Source organism: Rana temporaria, chromosome 2 (genome assembly GCF_905171775.1).
Source record: "Rana temporaria chromosome 2, aRanTem1.1, whole genome shotgun sequence".
NCBI lineage: Eukaryota > Metazoa > Chordata > Amphibia > Anura > Ranidae > Rana > Rana temporaria.
In genome coordinates, this window is record NC_053490.1 from 342,570,675 (window position 1) to 342,592,111 (window position 21,437).

The following is a 21,437-nucleotide window of genomic DNA, read 5'->3' on the forward strand; positions in this document are numbered from 1 at the left end:
CCACCTAACTAGGGTCAGAGAAAAGAGGTTCTCCTCGATACACAGGCTCTCATTGATTGGCAGAGCCATCACTCTCTCGTGATAGTACTATCTATGTTCTCTCGTACATGAAGCAATATTAGAGCTTTTCTTGAATCTGGCGAGGATCTCCAAAGAACGATTTAAGAACTATACAGCCCACCGGGTTCCTCCTACCCTAACCGTGTCACACTACAAGCGAAAATCACTTTTTGCTCCGGAAGCGGAAGTGTTCTGTCAAATCATGGCACTTCCGGGGTCAGAAGCGCTAAATGTTTTTCCCCAGGAGCAGTGTACGAGGGGTCCAAAGTGAGCTGTCAGGAAGGGCCATCTGATACAGACGATCGGATGGCCGGAGTGACAGAGTGAATTGTGGCAGGTAAGTGGCTCTGTGCACATTATGGAGGCGATCTGAAGCTGACGGGCATCTCTGCACAAGTTTCGCTGGCAGTCCACACATACTTGCTGTATTGGAAGTTTCGGCTACTGACGTTTTTGGCTTCATTACTGCTTGTCCTCACTATATGCTGTGCTCTCCCCTCATTTCATGTACAATAAATGTGTGAGCTTACAGGGAGAGAAAGTCTCACTCGTGGATGACAGCTGACCTTAGTCTGACAACTTCTGTCACAGGTTGATCGCTGCTGTCATGTCTGCTGTGAAACTTTCTTATTCCTGTTCTGGTGACACCTGTTAGCAGTGGAAGGTGGGGGGAGGCGTTTACTAAAACTGGAGCATCTGTGCATAGTAAACAATCAGCTTCTATCTTGTTGAGGCTTTGAAAATAAAAGCTATAGGTTGGTTGACATGCTTAGCTGCTCCAGATTGTGTCCAGTCAAAGTCCAGTGTGTCTTAAGCCTTGTTTACCTTTTGCTTTACTCTCTGAAGTGTGATCCAGTGTTTGGATTACTCTTCAGGGGGCATTTGACAGGCAGTGAGGAAGTGTGGTATTGCCTTCTCACTACCTGTTTGTTTTAAAGCGGTTGTATACCCAAAATAAAAAACCTGTAAGGCAAAGGCATAATGAGCTAGTATGTCTAGCATACTAGCTGATTATCCATAACTTACCTTAGATCGAAGCCCCCGCAGCGGTCGTTGGACACGTCCTCCATGATACCCAGAGTGACTTCTGGGTATCGCCGCTCCGGTGTCTTGTCGATCTAGTTCCCCCATCGATATGGTTCCCTGCTTGACTGGGCAGGTGCAGACGAAGCCCACGGAAATCTCTGAACCTCGGGTGAAAATCCAGGCTCATTCCTTAACATCCCTGTGGATTGGAGGATGTTAAAAAAAGAGCCAGGAGGCCGAGCGAGCGCAGCGAGGAAGTGAGGCCGACTGGCCACTTACAGCAAATTCCACGTCGCCCTGAACCTCTTGCTACAGCTGCTCATGTTCGGTGATTTCCGTTGGCTCTGATTATGCCTGTGCAGTCAAGAGGGGAACCATATAAGCAGATCACTGGCACTGTGACTGGCCGGAGTGGCGATTGATGTCACTCCCGCGCATTGGCGAGAGGAACGGCACGATCCCTGCACATGCGCACATCTCCGGCAGGCTCACATTCAAGAGCAGCCGCGCTCAGTGCGCCTGCGCCGTTGTCTACGGTGCGCATGCACCTTAGACATCGGCTCCTGCTTTTCTGCTAATATCTCCTTAACCATGTAGGTTAAGGAGATATTGCAAGCACCTACAGGTAAGCCTTAATGTAGGCTTACCTGTAGGTGAAAGTACTAGCAGAGGATATACAACCGCTTTAACCCCCAAATCCTGGTCTGCTGTATTGTGCACGGTTGTGGGTGGTTGTACAAGAACCAGTTTAATGAGTTGTGTTTGACGTGTAGTAGTGCCCTAACACATTCACTAGATCAGTGCAGCCAGTCAGTGTCCGTGAGCAGCACCACACCAGTTTCACCATAAGGCATCATTCACATGGGGTACGTCAATGCGTAGGCTGTGTGAGAGGCATGTTCACCCACATATGGATGCACAAGGGTTAATGTTTCCCCATGAAGGCAGTCCCATTGATGTCAATTGGGATACAGCGGCTACTTCCAGTCTAACATCTGTGTGGGTGCAAGGCCCGAACACAGACGGTGTGAGTTCAGGAACGCATATCTGCATGGGTGTCAGATTAGGAGCAGCGACTGTGTCACAATAAATATCAGTGGGACTGCTTGCACGAGGATGCATGGAACACTTATGCATCCCCGTGCTGATAAACATGGCCTTTGCTTGGGGTACACATTGATACAGAGCGCTCATGTGAATAAGAGCTAATAGTACAGCCAGTCACAGTGTCTCCAATCATCACCACACCAATCCCAGTGTCACCAGAAGGTCTCATTCACATATTATTGCATTCCCTGTGCAAAATCCATGTTTAACTGCCCTGGTTCCATACCTTTGCAGACAGTCCCATCGATATCTATTGGGACGCAGCAGCTGCTCCCAATGTGACATGCATGAGTTTGTAGTGCAAAGCCCCAATTAAAGACAGTATGACCAGCCAGTCACAATGTCCTTAATTACCATGTCACCTGCAACAATGTTCCTGATTACCACCACACCAGTGCCACTGTTGCCATCAGAGCCGGTGCAGCCACCAACAGTGTTCTTGATCTCTACCATATCAGTACAGTGTCAGCAGAGCCAGTGCAGCCAGCAACAGCACTCCCGGTCCCTGCTACACCAGTGCAGGGTTGCCTCTGTCTGCTGCCTGTACTGACCTATTTGCACATTCCGCTGACTGCACAGTCCCAGCTATCCCTTGCAGACAACTGCACTGCTGGAACCACAAGAACTTTTTTGTTCACCGTTTGTTCAGCCTCCTATACCTACTGACCAGTAAACAAGTTCTTCCTGGGAGAAGCCACGTACCAGTAGGCTAGGCTTGTATAAATGGGAGGTACTATAGGTGATGCTATATTCTCTAAATACTCATACAGAGGTGAACTTTACAATCCATTGTTTTTGATAGAATTAGTTGATTTTTGTGATGTGGTATAAATAAGATGTACGTTGGAGCTGGGCGATTTTTGGCCCTCCAAAAAAATTTGTGATTAACTCGATTCACGATTCGAATCAAGTGTTGTGTTTTTTTTTTATGTACACGACGCTGGTCCTAAGGAGCTGCAGGCAGGAGTTTTTAGGCGAGGCTTCGGCTTAGTCCGCCGCGATCCTGGGAAAAGGCCGTGGATTAGGCCGAAGCCGCGGCCTCGCCTAAAAAATCCTGGTCGCCGCGATCCTGGGAAAAGACGAGCTGCGGGCAGAATTTTTTTAGGCGAGGCCGCGGCTTTGGCCTAGTCCGCGGAGCACCGGTCTTATGGAAAGAAAAAATCTATTTAGTCAAAGTCTGAATCGATTTGACCTCCCAACTCCATTCAAGATTCAAATCGTACGCTCAAATCTCAAAAGCTTATTCATATATAATTAATCAGGTACTAAAGGGGTGTGACCCATGTTAACACTAGACATTCCAGATAAATCCTCTGTACACTGCTATATACCCTTTCTAGCAGGGTGGATTTGATTTAAATCAAGTCTATTAGTAAAAAGGCTTGATATTTAAATCGACTCCATTTAAATCATAATTTTTAAAGAGCAGCTGTCCTCTCTGTCCTGTTGACTCACCGACAGTCCCATTCACTTTAATGGGACGGCTGGTGATGCAGTGCCTCAACAAGGTGAGGGACCTAGTTGGCAGCAGGTGCGTGGATGCTCGCTAACAGGTGAATAATATAAGAATAATCCAAATCTGTGTATATTTAGTATGTGTGAAAGGTAGAGTCTACAAACAATGGCGTGTATCTATACACATGTATCTCATAAAATTAGAATATCATCTTATGCCTCATACACACGTCGGGAAAACTGCCATGTCAGCTTTTGGCCAGGAAAACTGTCTGTGTGTATGCTCCATCACAGTTTTCCTGACAGGAAAACCGCCAGGAATCCAAGCGGGAAAAATGAGAACGTGTTCCTTTTTTTTTTTTTCGATTCCCGGCAGTCTTTTTCCCGGCAGTTTTCCTATGCGAAACACTGCAGTGGAGCATACACACGGCCGGGTTTCCTGGCCAAAGCTCTCATGGCAGTTTTCCTACCAGGAAAACCGGCCGTGTGTGGGGTAAAAAAGCTGCCGAGCAGGACAGTGGAAACGCTCACAAAACTGCCACATTTTGGAAAGAAAACACCCCAAAGTATGTATTTTTCTAATACATACATAATGAGTCTCTTTAACCACTTAAGACCCGGACCATTATGCTGGTTAAGGACCTTGCCCCTTTTTGCGATTCGGCACTGCGTCACTTTAACTGACAATTGCGCGGTCGTGCGCTTTCCCACAAATAGCTCCACTAGTGGCTCCCTAACAAAATTGGCGTCCTTTTTTTTTTTTTTTTTCCACAAATAGAGCTTTCTTTTGGTGGTATTTGATCACCTCTGCAGTTTTTATTTTTTGCGCTATAAACAAAAATAGAGCGACAAAATTCAATATTTTTTGCTATAATAAATATCCCCCAAAAATATACAAAACAAGTTTATTTTTTTCCTCAGTTTAGGCCGATACGTATTCTTCCTATTTTTGGTAAAAAAAATATCGCAATAAGCGTTTATCGATTTGTTTGCGTAAAATTTATAGCCTTTTTTCAAAATAGGGGATAGTTTTATTGCATTTTTTATGATTTTTTTTTTTTTTACTACTAATGGCGGCGATCAGCGTTTTTTTTTTATTTTTTATTTTGACTGCGACATTATGGCGGACACATCGGACAATTTTGACATGTTTTTGGGACCATTGTCATTTTCACAGCGAAAAGTGCTATAAAAATGCACTGATTACTGTGAAAATGACAATTACAGTTTAGGAGTTAACCACTAGGGGGCACTGTAGGGGTTAAGTGTATGTGTTTCTAACTGTAGAGGGGCGAGGCTGGAAGTGTGACGTCAGTGATCGTCTTTCCCTATATCAGGGAACAGACGATCACTGACATTGCCACAATGAAGAACGGGGAAGGTGTGTTTACACTCGCCTCTGCCCATTCTTGAGCTCCGGTGACCGATCGGAAGAGGACGTACAGGTACGTTCTTGTGCCCAGCCGTGCCATTCTGCCGACGTATATCGTCGTGAAGGGGTCCTTAAGTGATTAAAATGTCCCTCCCCCCCTTATTTGTCTTGTTTATTGTTATTACTGAGCAGCTCCCGCTGCTTACAATGAAAGTCAGTTAGCCAATTGGGAGAGGGGGCTGACTGAACCACAGCTCCGTGAATGAATGGACACGGAGCTGCATCTTGGTTTGGGTGCCTCCACAACAAACTGCTTGCTGTAGGGGCACTCAACAGGAAGGAGGGGCAATGAGCACAGAGGAGGACCTGGGAGGCTCTTTGCAAATCCACTGCAACAGGGCAGGTAAGTATGACGTGTGTTTTTATATAAAAAAAATAACAAAAAACAAGACTTTGCAATCACTTTAACCACTAGAGCACCGGGCCATCGTCAAATGACGGCTCCACGGTGACTCTGAAAATTCAACAGGACGTCAATTGACGTCCTGTATTCTTGCGGCCACTGGGGGGCGCGCCCGGCGCGTCCCCGAGATGCCGATGCGCGTGCCTGGCGGTCGCGATGTCCGCCAGGCACTCGGAATCGGCGGCTACAGGGACAAGACGTGAAGCTCTGTGTGTAAACGCAGAGCTCCACGTCCTGTCAGGGGAGAGAGGAGACCGATCTGTGTCCCTTGTACATAGGGACATAGATCGGTCACCTCCCCCAGTCACCCCCCTTCCCCCACAGTTAGAACACAATTTAGGTATACATATTAACCCCTCCCTCACCCCCTAGTGTTAACCCCTTGAATGCCAGTCACATTTATACAGTAATTAGTGCATATTTATCGCATTAATCGCTGTATAAATGTGAATGGCGCCAAAAACGTGTCAAAAGTGTCCGATGTGTTCGCCGCAATGTCACGGTGACAGTAAAAAAATCGCAAATCGCCGCCAATACTAGTAAAAAAATTAATAAAATAAAAATGCCATAAATCTATCAGCTATTTTGTAAACGCTATAACTTTTGCGCAAACCAATCAATATATGATCATTGCGATTTTTTTTTTTTTTACCAAAAATATGTAGAAGAATACATATCGGCCTAAACTGAGGAAAAAAAACGTATTTTTAAAAAAAAATTGTGATATTTATTAAATAAAAAAGTAAAAAATAGTGTTTTTTTTTTAAATTGTCACTCTTCTTTTGTTTATAGTGCAAAAAACAAAAACCGCAGAGGTGATCAAATACCACCAAAAGAAAGCTCTATTTGTGGGAACAAAATGATAAAAAAATTGTTTGGGTACAGTGTAGCACGACCGCGCAATTGTCATTCAAAGTGCGACAGTGCTGAAAGCTGAAAATTGGCTTGGGCAGGAAGGGGCGTAAGTGCCCAGTATGGAAGTGGTTAAAGTGTAAGTCCACCCTAAAACTAACATTTCTGCATCTACAGATATCCACTATCTAATTCTAACCCATCTAGCACTGTAAATAAGAAATCGGTATATGTACCCTTTTTCTGAAACCGATCCGACCTCCAGTGGTGGAAGCTCTGCATGGCTGTGAAATGAATGGGGAGTGACACCACCCATAGACTTACAGTAATGATCCGCCTCCGTATGTCCCCCCTATGGGGGGAGCGGATGAACATGGACCGTATGTCCTTGTTCATCCGATCCGCTCTGCAGACGGAAGAAACAATAGGATCTTCTTCCGTCCGCAAAATCGGATGTTTGCGGAGGCGGACGATTAAGGGTTGTCAGCGTATGTTCATCCGCTGACACCCGCAATCACATATGGACCAATGTATGTCCCTTTTTCATCCGCAAATGGATGGATGAAAAAGCGGACATGCGGTCCGCACGTGTGAAAGGGGCATTTGGCTTCCGTTGTCGGACGTGTCCACTGCACCTGCCTCCACAGAGGCGAGTGCAGACAGCTCCGCATGCAATCAGATCAGCTGTAGAAAAGCTATGTAGACTAATTTTCTTCTCTTACAGGGTTAGATAGGTTAGCGTTGGATCGTGGATATCTGTAGATGCAAACATTTTAATTTTAGGATGGACTTCTACTTTAAGTCCTGCTTTATACTGAATTATGTCAGCATGATACCTATGTGCTTTCTATTTGTTTTGTGCCACTAGTTGCACAGGTGGAGAAGGCCTGCCAGAGAGGAATGAGCCTTCATTCACACTACTGATACTACTCATATACTCAGGCATTGCTCATATGTGCATTTGTCACACATTTTGCACATCAGGCAGCCTTTTCATGTTGGTGAGCTGCCCTACACAGGACTGGGTGCCCATGCATTTTTCTGTATTCATCAAGTGTTGTATAATATGTAATGTGATGGGCGTCACTTTTGGGCGCAGGGTGACCAAGAATATAATGAACGCTGAGAATATGATTGGATTACTTCAAATGGGACAGTAATATTAATTAATTAACAATATCTCTCAAGAAATATGAAGATTTTATCCCCTGTACACTGTGAGGTCTATGACCAGGAAGTATAACTCCTAATATGGGCATTCCAGGAAGTTCAATGTAAGAGGCCGACTGTCTATTGCTTAACGATGTTGCTTTTGTCTGGATAAGTAAATTGTGTTAATCTGGTCTGAGGCAGCTTTTCCATTCACCTATTAAGTGTGCTAATGAACTCACCTGTTTAAGGCTGGGTTCACACTATACTACACGACAGCAGTACAACTTTCATCATACTTTGCTCTGCGACATCTTTCCTACATCGGTCCTACATCCATCCGACTTTCATGAACAGGATACTACTTTGATTCGACTTTGTGATAGTCTGACTTGTTTTTTGACCAATCAAAACAATCCCAGAGTGAGATAAATTCTTTTTACTGCTGCTGTAATCACATGTCGGATGTCAAAAGTCGGATGGTAAGGACAAGGCTCCTATATTGGTCCGACTTCAATGATATTGAATGGGCTGAAGTAGGATCAATGTCACAAAGTAGTACAGGGAGCATTTTCAAAGTTGAACCGACTTGTGTCGGACCAGTTAAGACGGCTCCCATAGGGAAACATTGATTTTCACACGTCATGCGACATGAGCTCCCAATGTCAGAGCGTTTGTCAGACCAGTGTGAACCCGGCCTAAGGGATGTATTGACACTCAGAATAATGTGTATTGGGGGCTCGTTATGTAACCATTGTGTGATGTTGTGGGTGGATCCGGGTCATCGTTCATGTGGTGACTGTAGTATTCTCAAGTGTATATAAAAAGTCTGTATTCCTTTCAATAAAGAGTCTGATTCCTGCTTGACCCTCAATACAGAGCCTCGTCTCGTACTTGGGGGAGGGGAGGGGGCGGGCTAAAGAGAATTATTCGTATGGGTTTCTTGTTCGGCTGATTGGAGTGTTCGGTAGCTGCATTTTGTATTTGGGGATGTCCTATACTACTTTAACCCCTTTCATACTCGGGATGTCGCTGCATGTAATAACGCTCTTGCTTGATATGTTTGTGGTGCCATTTAACAAACAAAATCATCCTACGCTAGGGTCAATGCGGGCTAAAGTAAATATTATACTGTTTCTCATTCCTTGGAGGTAACAAGCATTAAACCCTTGCAGGGCTGTTGGGGGGGGGGGGGATGTCTTTCCAGCAGGCAGGCTGTACTGTATTACAGCTTACCACTACTTGGATGTGGTGGCTGCATTTCTTTTTTTATTTTTCAGGCTTTTTCTTTTCCTTTACCTGGTTATTTTGCCAGTGACATACTTCCTATCCTAGGGGGATTTGGTAACACTTTCTCACTGTACCTTTTGAGAAACAGTGCTGTCACCCTATGAAGGAACTGTTTAAACACCCCCCCCCCCTTTCATCCCCATAACCTAGGGGAGGCTCCCATTTGCTAGGAAAGGAAGCAACATCTTTCTGTCTGTCAGTAAAAAAGGAGGGAGCAAATCCTATAGGAACAAGCAGGAAGCCTCTTTGCCATCCTACCATGGGTGATTTTAACAAATCGCTAGTGATCGTTTCCTGTCTGAAATCAGCTTTAAGTGCAAGTTTGTGCTAAAACTAAAATCCCTGCCATCAACATTCTAACACTAACCTATCTAGCCCTGGGAAAGAAAATCATACATACGTTTTCTGCAGACCCAATCTCCAGCAGCGGAAGCTCTGCTGAGACCAGATCTGACAACGGCTGTGACATGAATAGCAGTCACCCATATTATTGGTTACTGTGGGCTTCCATTGTTGGATGTGTCCTCTACACCCGCCTCTACAGGGAAGCCGCGGCTGAACGTTCAGCGTGCGATCAGAGCTTCCGCCGCTGGTGTTTGGGTCGGATCGCCTGCAGAAAAGGTATGTATGCTGATTATTTTTTATAGGGCTAGATACATTAGTGTTAAGGCCCGTACACACGATCTGAAAATCGGATGGAAAAATTTGTATGACGAGCTGTCTGCAAATTGTCAAATCATTAGTACGGTGCTCTCGACAGCCCATTTTTGCTTTTTCGTCAGACAAGCTATACAATTTTTGTCGGATGTGAACGTAAAAAATTAATCATAAAAGCAAGACTATGCATTCTCAGAAACAAAAGAACATATACAAAACCATTCAACACATTGTCACTTCTGACGTTGTATTCTGTCGTACAATTTTTTTTTTATTTATTGTAAGTAACCTCTTCACTTTTGACATGAGATTAGCATGTCACTAAAAAAAAACGGATGTTCGATCGTCTGAAAAGCTAAGCGTGTGTGTGTATGAAGCTTAAGAATGTTGGTGACTATAGATGAAGGGATTTTAGTTTTTAGCATGGACTTCCACTTTAATATTTTTAATCCTTCCCCACTCTCCAGAACATAAAGGTTTTCATGGGCCATACATACTAAATTTGTTAACGTATGCAATTAAAATTATGCATTGAATAAAAGGTTGCATAACTGGAAACTGCATGTTAGAATAATTGGGAACAGAGAGAGGTTATATCTCCAAATGTATACGCAAGTGGAAACTTGTCCTGCAAATAGTCAGGTTTGTCCCATCCCTTTCTGCTGCCCGTTCCTGAACATCTCTTTTGGCAAGTGCAGCCACTCCTTACAATAGTGCCTCATGCACACTTAAGCTCAAACGCCTGTTTTACAAGCGTTTATCCTTAAAAAGGCAGATTAAAAAAAGTCAAATTCACTTAAAATAAATAATAATAAATGCACCTTTTATGCAGGTAAAAAAAATGTGCCTTTTACATATATTTTTTTTTTTTCTTCTGGTAATCGCCTTGAAAGCATTGCGCCTACGACCACTGTGGGTGCCATGTACGACTCCTACAGACTGTCAGTGTAATCTACAAATGCTGGATGGAAACCCCCCCCCCCCCCCGGCCATAAGAGGGATTACGTTGGTCAGTTTTAGCATGTATTTCAATATGCGTGAACTAAAAATCCCTGTTATACATTTCCATAGTTTGCTGGAAGGAGTGTATAGTGGTGTGCAGAGGTTCCATACAGAATTTGTAGTGTTAATATGTGGCCACAGCCCTTTAGCACCTGATGGTTTAAATCGGCCTTTTTTTAACCAAGGTGCCTTCAGGTTTCTTCATACAAGGTGGGTAAAGCCTGCCTTTAATTACCCAAAAGGAACAAGTTTTTATTGTGCACCATTGCAACCTTCTTAACTAATGACATCAGTTGATAAGGAGGACAATGCGCAACTGCACGGCATCCTTGTTTGACCCTCTTTTTGCCGCTCTCCATCAGCACTGGGGTCACATAAGCTGAGTGAAGCAAAGAAACTGAGAAAGAAGAGAAACATTGGAATTTGTCATTACTGGTGTGCAAATGTGTTTTCTGTGGAAAAATATATCATCTCTAACAGGTGTCCTAGGTGTTGCTCCATTATGTAAAGCTTATAGTTTTAGCTTTTTTTTTACATTTTTAGAATGGGGTGCCTAGAGATTGTCAACCTTTTTTCAATCATGGTACCCTTTAAAATTCTGCACAAACACTGGTTTAAATACATGTACTGTACAAGCTTTTGGGATTTGAGCACTCGAAAAATGTAAATATCGTGCAAAAGTTAATTTTATTTCACTAATGCAACTTAAAAGGTGAAACTAATATGAGATAGACTCATTACATGCAAAGCAAGGTAGTTCAAGCCGTGATTTGTCATAATTGTGATGATTGTGAATTTGGGGTTTTCATTGAGCTGTAATCCATAATCTCAGAATATTAGAATATTGTGAAAAGGTGCAATATTCTAGGCTCAAAGTGTCCCACTCTAATCAGCTAATTAAGCCAAAACACCTGCAAAGGGTACCTGAGCTTTTAAATGGTCTCTCGGTCTGGTTCAGTAGGAATCACAATCATGGGAAAGACTGCTGACCTGACAGTTGTGCAGAAAACCATCATTGACACCCTCCATAAGGAAGGAAAGCCTCAAAAGGTAATTGCAAAAGAAGTTGGATGTTCCCAAAGTGCTGTATTAAAGCACATTAACAGAAAGTTATGTGGAAGAAAAAGGTGCACAAGCAGCAGGGATGACCACAGCCTGGAGAGGATTGTCAGGGAAAGGCCATTCAAAAGTGTTGGACTTTCACAAGAAGTGGACCGAGGCTGGAGTCAGTGCATCAAGAGCCACAGATGGATTCTGGACATGGGCTTAAAATGTTGTATTCCTTTTGTCAAGCCACTCCCAAACAATTACAGAAATGTCTTACCTGGGCTAAAGAAAAACAGATCTGGTCTGTTGCTCAGTTTCTCATTTGGAAACCAAGGACCCAGAGTATGGAGGAAGAATGGAGAGGCACACACTGCAAGATGCTTGATGTCCAGTGTGAAGTGTCCAATGTGAAGTTTCCAGTCTGTGTTGATTTGGGGAGCCATGTCATCTGCTGGTGTTGGTCCACTGTGCTTCATTAAAGTGGTTGTAAACCCTTTTAGACTACTTCTACCTATAGGTAAGGCTTGCCTATAGGTAGTGAAAATATCTCCTAAACGTGCAACGTTTAGGAGATATTTCACTCGTAGTCCGCCAAAAATCCCAACGACTCATGCCCGAGGAAGAAACAAAACTAAATGCAGTTTCTTCCCCAGCCTGTGCCGTAAATGGTGGCTCTTGTGTGCATGCGCGGGAGTGATGTCACGCGGCTCCGGTGAATCACAGAGCCGGAGTCCGCAGCACGGAAGGAAGAGGGGACAGAAGATGGACGCTGCCTACACAGGGGACATCGCTGGATTCTTTTGCAGGTAATTGGCATATAATGGGCTAGTATGCGATGCATTTGCATTGGGCTAGAGAGGAAGTAAAACCCATCAGACGTTTTTCCAGCAGCGTTTTTGAACTTTTTTGCAGCTTATAAACGCCACTCCATGTTATTCAATGGACAAATACACATCATGTCGATTTTGAGCTGTAACGGGCATAAGTTCCCCAAAAAAAAATAGACGCGGGCAAAAGGTGTTAAACACAATTTAACGAAGCATAACGCTGTATACAGAGCGCTAATCCTCGTCTGGGTTTCTCTGCCTCTTCAAAATCAATGGTTTGCTATGGAATCCCATTGATTTGAATAGAAGTCGCACCAGAAACCAGCTCAAGATGATCCGACTTGTGGTGTGACTTGTGTGCTGAGAATATTGAAGAGGAACTCCACCAAGATGTAAAAATTATTTTGCGTGAGGTTTCCCCCGCCCCTCCCAAGACGATGCCAGACCATTTGGTCTGGTATGGACCTTAAGGGGAACACCCATGCCCCAAACAAATGGCGTGGGGTTCCCCCCAAGATCCATACCAGACCCTTATCTGAGAAAGCAGCCCGGCAGGTCAGGAAAGGGGGGGCGTGTGAGCGCCCCCCCACACCCTAAAGCACCTTGTCCTCATGTTAAGGAAAAGGGCCTCTTCCTGACAACCCTTACCGTTGGTTGTCGGGGTCTGTGGGCAGATGCTTAGCGGAATCTGGAAGCCCCCTTCCCTAGGTGAATAAGTATGGGGTACATAGTACTCTTACCCTTTCACCAAAAAAAAAATTGTCAAGAATAAACACTACACAGAAACTTTAAGTATTTTATTATGGCAGCTCCAGCTTTTCACCCTCTTCTGGCAATGTCTTCTCCCTCTACTGGTCCTTCTCCCCTCTCCGCTGCCTTCTCTCTGTTTTGCCGAGTTGCCTCGCTTTTTGCCAGGTCTTTTCCCTCTGTTCTTCTTTTGATGTTGACTCAACGCGATCTTCCGGTGTAATGCAGGGTCTGCCGTGTGCTAGGACTTGTATTGGCATGGCGGCGTGGCCTAATGCCAATATAAGTTCTAGCACACAGCGGACCCAGCATTACATCGGGAGATCGTGTCAACATCGGAAGAAGAACCGAGGGAAAAGACCTGGCAAAAGAGCGAGTAGACAGCGGAGAGAGCTTTTTTTTGGTGGTATTTGATCCCCTCCTTCTTCCCCTTCTTCTTTCTTTATTCTTCTTTTTTTTTTTGTTTTTTTTTTTTTTTTGTTTTTTGCGCTATAAACAAAAATAGAGCAACAATTTTGAAAAAAAATACAATATTTTTTGCTATAATAAATATCCCCCAAAAATATATACAGTGAGGAAAATAAGTATTTGAACACCCTGCTATTTTGCAAGTTCTCCCACTTGGAAATCATGGAGGGGTCTGAAATTGTCATCGTAGGTGCATGTCCACTGTGAGAGACATAATCAAAAAAAGAATTCCAGAAATCACAATTTATGATTTTTTAACTATTTGTATGATACAGCTGCAAATAAGTATTTGAACACCTGTCTATCAGCTAGAATTCTGACCCTCAAAGACCTGTTAGTCTGCCTTTAAAATGTCCACCTCCACTCCATTTATTATCCTAAATTAGATGCACCTATTTGAGGTCATTAGCTGCATAAAGACACCTGTCCACCCCATACAATCAGTAAGAATCCAACTACTAACATGACCAAGACCAAAGAGCTGTCCAAAGACACTAGAGACAAAATTGTACACCTCCACAAGGCTGGAAAGGGCTACGGGGAAATTGCCAAGCAGCTTGGTGAAAAAAGGTCCACTGTTGGAGCAATCATTAGAAAATGGAAGAAGCTAAACAAGACTGTCAATCTCCCTTGGACTGGGGCTCCATGCAAAATCTCACCTCGTGGGGTCTCAATGATCCTAAGAAAGGTGAGAAATCAGCCCAGGACTACACGGGAGGAGCTGGTCAATGACCTGAAAAGAGCTGGGACCACCGTTTCCAAGGTTACTGTTGGTAATACACTAAGACGTCATGGTTTGAAATCATGCATGGCACGGAAGGTTCCCCTGCTTAAACCAGCACATGTCAAGGCCCGTCTTAAGTTTGCCAATGACCATTTGGATGATCCAGAGGAGTCATGGGAGAAAGTCATGTGGTCAGATGAGACCAAAATAGAACTTTTTGGTCATAATTCCACTAACCGTGTTTGGAGGAAGAAGAATGACGAGTACCATCCCAAGAACACCATCCCTACTGTGAAGCATGGGGGTGGTAGCATCATGCTTTGGGGGTGTTTTTCTGCACATGGGACAGGGCGACTGCACTGTATTAAGGAGAGGATGACCGGGGCCATGTATTGCGAGATTTTGGGCAACAACCTCCTTCCCTCAGTTAGAGTTTTGAAGATGGGTCGAGGCTGGGTCTTCCAACATGACAATGACCCGAAGCACACAGCCAGGATAACCAAGGAGTGGCTCTGTAAGAAGCATATCAAGGTTCTGGCGTGGCCTAGCCAGTCTCCAGACCTAAACCCAATAGAGAATCTTTGGAGGGAGCTCAAACTCTGTTTCTCAGCGACAGCCCAGAAACCTGACTGATCTAGAGAAGATCTGTGTGGAGGAGTGGGCCAAAATCCCTCCTCCAGTGTGTGCAAACCTGGTGAAAAACTACAAGAAACGTTTGACCTCTGTAATTGCAAACAAAGGCTACTGTACCAAATATTAACATTGATTTTCTCAGGTGTTCAAATACTTATTTGCAGCTGTATCATACAAATAAATAGTTAAAAAAATCATACATTGTGATTTCTGGATTTTTTTTTTTTGATTATGTCTCTCACAGTGGACATGCACCTATGATAACAATTTCAGACCCCTCCATGATTTCCAAGTGGGAGAACTTGCAAAATAGCAGGGTGTTCAAATACTTATTTTCATCACTGTAAAACTTTTCCTCCATTTTAGGCCGATACGTATTCTTCTACATATTTTTTGGTTAAAAAAATCGCAATAAGTGTTTATTGATTGGTTTGCGCAAAACTTAGTGTCTACAAAATGGGGGATAGTTTTATGGCATTTTTATAAAAAATTTTTTTTTTTTACTAGTAATGGCGGCGATCAGCTTTTTTTTTTTTTTTTTTTTTTAATCGTGACTGCGACATTATGGTGGACACATCGGACATTTTTTACACCATTTTGGGACCATTGTAATTTTTACAGCGATCAGTGCTATGATAATGCACTGATCGCTGTAAAAATGACACTGGCAGTAAGAGTTAACTTGTAGGGGGCGCTGAAAGGGTTAAGTGTGACCTAGGGAGTGCTTCTAACTGTTAGGGGGCATGGCTTGCCGTGACACGTCACTGATCGCTGTTCCTGATGCCAGGTAAAAGACGATCAGTAACATGTCACTAGGAAGAACGGTGACATGTCGTGTTTACACTAACAATGTGATAGGCAGTCAATATAAAGCTGTGTGTGTTTTTATATATATATATATATATATATATATATATATATAATTATGACTTTTGGGCAAACTAATCAATATACGCTTATTGGGATTTTATTTTTATCAAGGACTACATTTTATGACAAAATTTGAGTTCATTAGAAATTTTTTTGTAACAAAAAGTAAAAATAAATGTTTTTATTTTTTTATATTGGAAAAATATAAAAATTCCAATGGTGATCAAATGCCATCAAAAGAAAGCTCTACTATTGAAATTGTCTATAACGCAATGTATAGTCGAGACATTTGTTCTTTCTATTGTAAACCTTAATAAAAATTATTGAAACTAAAAGAAAGCTCCATTTGTGGGGGGGGGGGGGGGGGGTGGAGAAAGGACACAAATTTTATTTGTGTACAGCATTGCATGACTGCGCAATTTTCAGTTAAATTAGTGCAGTGTTCAATAGTAATAAATGCTCTGGTCAGGAAGGGGGTAAAATGTTCTGGAGGTCAACGCCAAATGCATTAACACGCAAAAATGCAGCGTTTGACACTTTTTTTTTTTTTTTATTCTGCTGCATTTCCACCATAGGAGAAAATGCACCTAAAAAATAATACATTGTGAATCTGACCTAAAGGAAACATTTGGGTGTACGTTTTATTAAAGCAGATCTATAACCACAAGGAAAAAAAAAGCTTGTTGAATCCCTCAGCAGTTTTCTTTCATTCACTTTTTTTTTTATTCTTTACGTAAGAGAGAAAACCTAGTACAACATCTCTAGTACAGTCACATCTTATATATGCCATAACCCCTGTAGTATCCTATGAGTCTACTTTTTCCCTGTACACTTATACCTCCAAGCCAGGCTTAGTCGTTTCCTCATATTTCTATTGTTCCCCACAGCCTCTCCAACAGCAATCTGAGGCATCCGGGATTTTTTTTTTTTTTTAAGAGCCGAACGGGTGCAATACCAACTTGTTAGTAACTTCTAGTTGGATTCCTGTATTTTCGTACACCTAGATGATTTTAATGACGGGTGCATAATATTTTGGCGTTGAGCTGGTGTGAAAGTTTGGTCAAGGTCTCTCCCACTTTTTCAAGCAAGGTATTATAAAGACCTCAGTCGGTGTTGTTGGCCGTGCGTACATCCTTGAGACAATGCGGGGAAGGGGCTCTCCTTCCTCACAGTATGCTTCAAATTTTGTACCCAGCTGTCTATAGTCCTCCGTGGGTCCCAAGGTTTTCAGAAAGTGTCGTACCTGTCGTGCCTGCCAGAAGGGAATTTTGTACTGTCCTCCCTGTTGTCAGTAAATCTATAGTTGGCCAGTTATCGCCAGTCAGAAAATGTGAGGCTTGGAAACGGCCTTTCTCCTTTAGTTTCCCAAACACTTGTGACTCTAAGCCGGGGGGGATATGGGAAATCCGGATTTCCCAATATGGGGAGCAAATGAGATTGTTTAGGTGAGAATCTGGGGTTCTGGCTGATCTTAAAGCCTATTTGTAGTGTGGGGCCTATATCGTAGGATGTATTTTTAGCAAAGATGGAATGGATGTGTAACACCATACAGCTCTGTTTAGTGGGATAGGGCTCACTTGTTCCATGGTCGTCCAAAGTTTGTATTCTCCATGTCTGCACCAGTCAATTATTCTGCCAAGCTGGGTTGCTCGGTAATATTTATATAAATCTGGCAGTGTCAGCAGTACTCTGCTGATCCTTGGACGCTTGCTTGCCCAGATAAATTTAGTGAACATGGCACAAATTTGACTGAAGTAGGCCTTGGGAATAGCAATAGGTAATGCCTGAAAAAGATACAAGAACTTTGGAACTATATTCATCTTTATGATACATCTACCGAACCATGAGTGCGTACCTCTACTCCACTTATCTAAAGTGAGTTCTAACTGCTTTGAGTAGCGGTGGGAAATTCAGTCCAAAAGTAGCTGTTATATTCGGTGGGACATATATGCCCAAATACTTTAGTGCCAATGTTGTCCACTTGAACTTAAAGTTAAGCTGTAGGGTGCTACGGACGAGGTTCGGCAGAGCCACCCCCATTGCCTCCAACTTAACTGTAATTTATTTTTAAATTCGATAGCGCCCCATATTGTTCAAACTCTTTCATAAGATTTGGTAGTGACACGTGAGGGCTGGAGAGTTGAGAAAAGTAAGTAATCCGCATTTGCGAACACTTTATAATTGTGTCCTCCCAATCCAAGCCCCACAATGTCGGGATTCTGTCGAATTTTGTTCAGCAGAGGCTCTAACGTGAGAGCAAATGGAGGCAAAAGGGGGCAGCCCTGTCTGGTTCTATTTGTAATTGGAATTTTTTTTTTTTTTTTAATACACCCCATTTGCCTTGACTAGGGCCTGTGGTGAGGAGTACACTCCAGCCACCCAGTGTAGCATTTGGTCTTCCAGGCCAATATATCTTAGGACTCCCATCATGAATGTCCAATTGACCCTATCAAATGCCTTTTCTGTATTTGTGCTCAAAAAAACGCTAGGTGTCTTTGTTTGATTTGCATAATGGACCAGGTTTATTACCTTAATAGTATTGCCCCTAGCTTTGCGTGTAGGGACAACCCCCACTTGGTCCAGGTGGACCAGCTGGGAAAGCTGGGGTTGTGATCGGGCGGCCAATATTCTTGTGAATATTTTCAGGTCTACAGTTTAAAATCAGTTGATAGCTACCACAGTCTCCGGATTCTTATTCCGTCCCCCTCATATATTGTAATACTGCTTTTGCCTTAAAACGCAGAGGGTCATATATCTGCCGTCTAAGGTGGGCTAATTTCTTCCCCAGAGCGGTTTCTGGTGTCCTCTTATGTTGTGACTCTAGTCCCTAATAGATATTTAAGCTTACACAAGGTGTAGGGAAATCACGGAGGGGGGGAATAGAGTACACTTAGGGGAGAGGGTGAAGAGGGTATGGGTGGATCAGGGGGGTACAGAAAGGGCACAAGAACCTGATCTCTAGTAGAGGGGGGGATACATAAATAAATACATACATACATACATACTTTTTTTTTTTTTTAGCACATGAGTAAACGGGGATAGGAAGAAGAGAGAAAAGGGGTACAGGAGGAGTAAGGGGATATAAGATAAGGCACCATCCCCCAATTCCCATCTTCAGGAAATCATCCGTGGAGAGAAAGAAGAGGGGGGGATTTTTGTGAAGAATGGGGAGAGGAATGGGGGAAGGGAAGTATGGAAGGAGTGGAATGCTATACTTTTGAAAGACCAGGGGGGGACCCCCCCCCCAGGGTCATATTTTAAGTGCCGCAACAAAATACAATTACTAGTAGATGGTTGGGAGGAGGGGAGGGGGGGGAGTTTGGCGGAAACCCGATAAGGGATTAAATAGAGATGCAAACACATACTATGGGTAATTAAACAGTTAAGGAGAGGGGAAAAAGAAACAAAGACTATCTTATGCATTGGTATGATGGCCCCCTAGAATATAAGCAAAGGATGTCACTAAATTAACGACGACCATATAATGTCATACACACTATATCTTGTATGAATACCTAATGAATAGAATTATGTATGGTATATGGGGGAGGACACCAGGGGGTGAGTAATACCCCAGGGGTTAATTGGGCCATGCATGGAGTTCATTAGCTGAAGAAAGATGGGTACGACTTTTAATATCAACTATCCTGCAGGTAGATATTTGATATAATGGGTGAGCCCCCTTTTCATGCCTTGGCGCTCCTCCCTCTTTTTCCTACACTAATGGGGGTCAGAGGAGGGGAGGGAATTTTTTTTGTTTTTGGCGATAATTGGCCAGTTCGGAGATGGCGAAGCCTATAGAGGGGGTGACCGGGAGAAAAAGATGTAGTTAAGAGAAGGGAAATGGGGAAGATCCCCTGCCCGCTTGTGTGTGGGGGGGGAGGGGCAAGGACGATTGACACCGCCTCCATCCTTGCCCTCCGCCCTTTACCGGGTTACACGGGAAGAGAGGGGACTGGGGGAAAGAGGAGGAAATAAAAGGTGTATAAAGTATACAAGTCTGAGAAGTACTACATTAGATAAATAAAATATGTTTATGAAGACTGCTGGAGGCAGGCGGGAGGAGCCCCTCCCCTTCAGCTATTTTGTCTATTCACCCCCCCCCCCCATACTGAACACCTACGGGAAACTAAGAACCCATAAGTAGGTGCCAGGGGGATCTAAATTTCATTGCCTTTTTTTTTTTTTAAATATACATCCCGGCCTAGAGAGGATGGAGGGGCTGCGTGTGACCTCCTTAAATGCCAAGGGACTTGCGATTTGAAACACTCTAAAACTGACGTAGGATTTGTGCAAGAAACTCACTTTAAGGAAGGGGGGTCTTCATATTCTCCAGAATAGATTCTTCCCCTGCGTATACCACACCTCCAATCAAGAGGCTAAAACCAAAGGAGTCACTATCCTAATCTCCATCCAAATTCCATGGTCCCTTGTGGATAAATGTGTTGACACAGGGAGGCGATCTCTTTTTCTTAAAGGATTAATCGGGAGCGTAAAAGTGACCTTGGCAACTATTTACGCACCGAACGTGCACCAAGATAGTTTGCTGGCCAAAGTCCTATCAAGGTTGATGGAGTTTGGGGAAGGGAAACTGGGGGGGGGTTTTAATGTCCCCTTGTACCCCAAAATAGATACTTCTACAGGCGTTTCCTTGGTCCCTAGTGGAACCAGGAGGCGGATCCTATGGAAACTCCACGAGCTCCAATTGGTAGACGTTTGGCGTATCCTGCACGCGGGGGAGAGGGACTACACTTTTTTTTCCAATCCCCATTAAAAAAATATATTCCAGAATTGATTTCTTTCTGGTCCTCCACCAGTTACTCCCCACCGTGCAGGATATATCAATGGGAACTATCACTGGTCAGACCATGCGCCAGTTACGATCACACTTTCCCTGTCTGGTCCGTCCCATTTCTTGGAATGGAGATGGTGGCTGAACAAAAGCTTATTACACTCCCCTGAATCCGAGAGGATCTGATTTAAAGAAATCACAATGTACTTTCAGTTAAATGATACCACGGGGAGTGACCCAGGAATTGTATGGGAGGCCCATAAAGCAGTAATCCGATTTTAATCAAACATGGCTCCCGAGTAAAGAAGGCTCGAGAAGAGCAAATAAAGAAACTGCTGGAAGAGATTCAGGGACTAGAGGACACCAGAAACCGCTCTGGGGAATGATATCAGACCTTCTACGTTTTAAGGCAAAAGCAGTATTGCAATATGGGAGGAGGACCGCATATGAATCTGGAGACAAGTGTGACAAACTGTTGGCAAGGAAATTGAAGGAGCTACAGACTCGGTCATATATACCCCCATATTGGATTAAATGGTGGCCAAAAAATCTCAATGCCAAAGGGCATTGCGCAGGATTTTGGGGGGAGTATTACTCCTCACTGTACAACCTGACAGCCCCCACTTTGCCAACCTTGTCTCTGGAAGAATATCTATCCTCTGCACAACTGGCTCTCTTGCCATCTCCAGCCCGCAATAAATTAGAAGCACCTATCATTACTGAGGAAGTATTCACAGTAATGAAAATGATAAAACGTGGAAAGACACCTGGCCCGGACGGCTTTACCACACAGTATTACAAAAGTTTTTTCCACTGCTAGGCCCTTGCATGATTAAAGCATTCAATGCATTAGGACAAACTGATCCCCCCACCAGACGCATTAAGAGCCCATATCT

At 43.6% G+C, this 21,437-nt stretch overlaps 1 protein-coding gene across 2 annotated transcripts in view; it reads left to right on the plus strand.

The window, feature by feature from the left end:
• Nucleotides 1-248: 248 nt before the first annotated feature.
• Nucleotides 249-21,437, plus strand: part of ELK4 (ETS transcription factor ELK4) — an 82,593-nt gene continuing 61,404 nt past the window's right edge. For both annotated transcript variants that reach the window (XM_040337540.1, XM_040337541.1), the window contains exon 1: nt 249-397. The gene's annotated coding sequence lies outside the window, so the exon portion shown is untranslated. The remainder of the gene's footprint in view (nt 398-21,437) is intronic.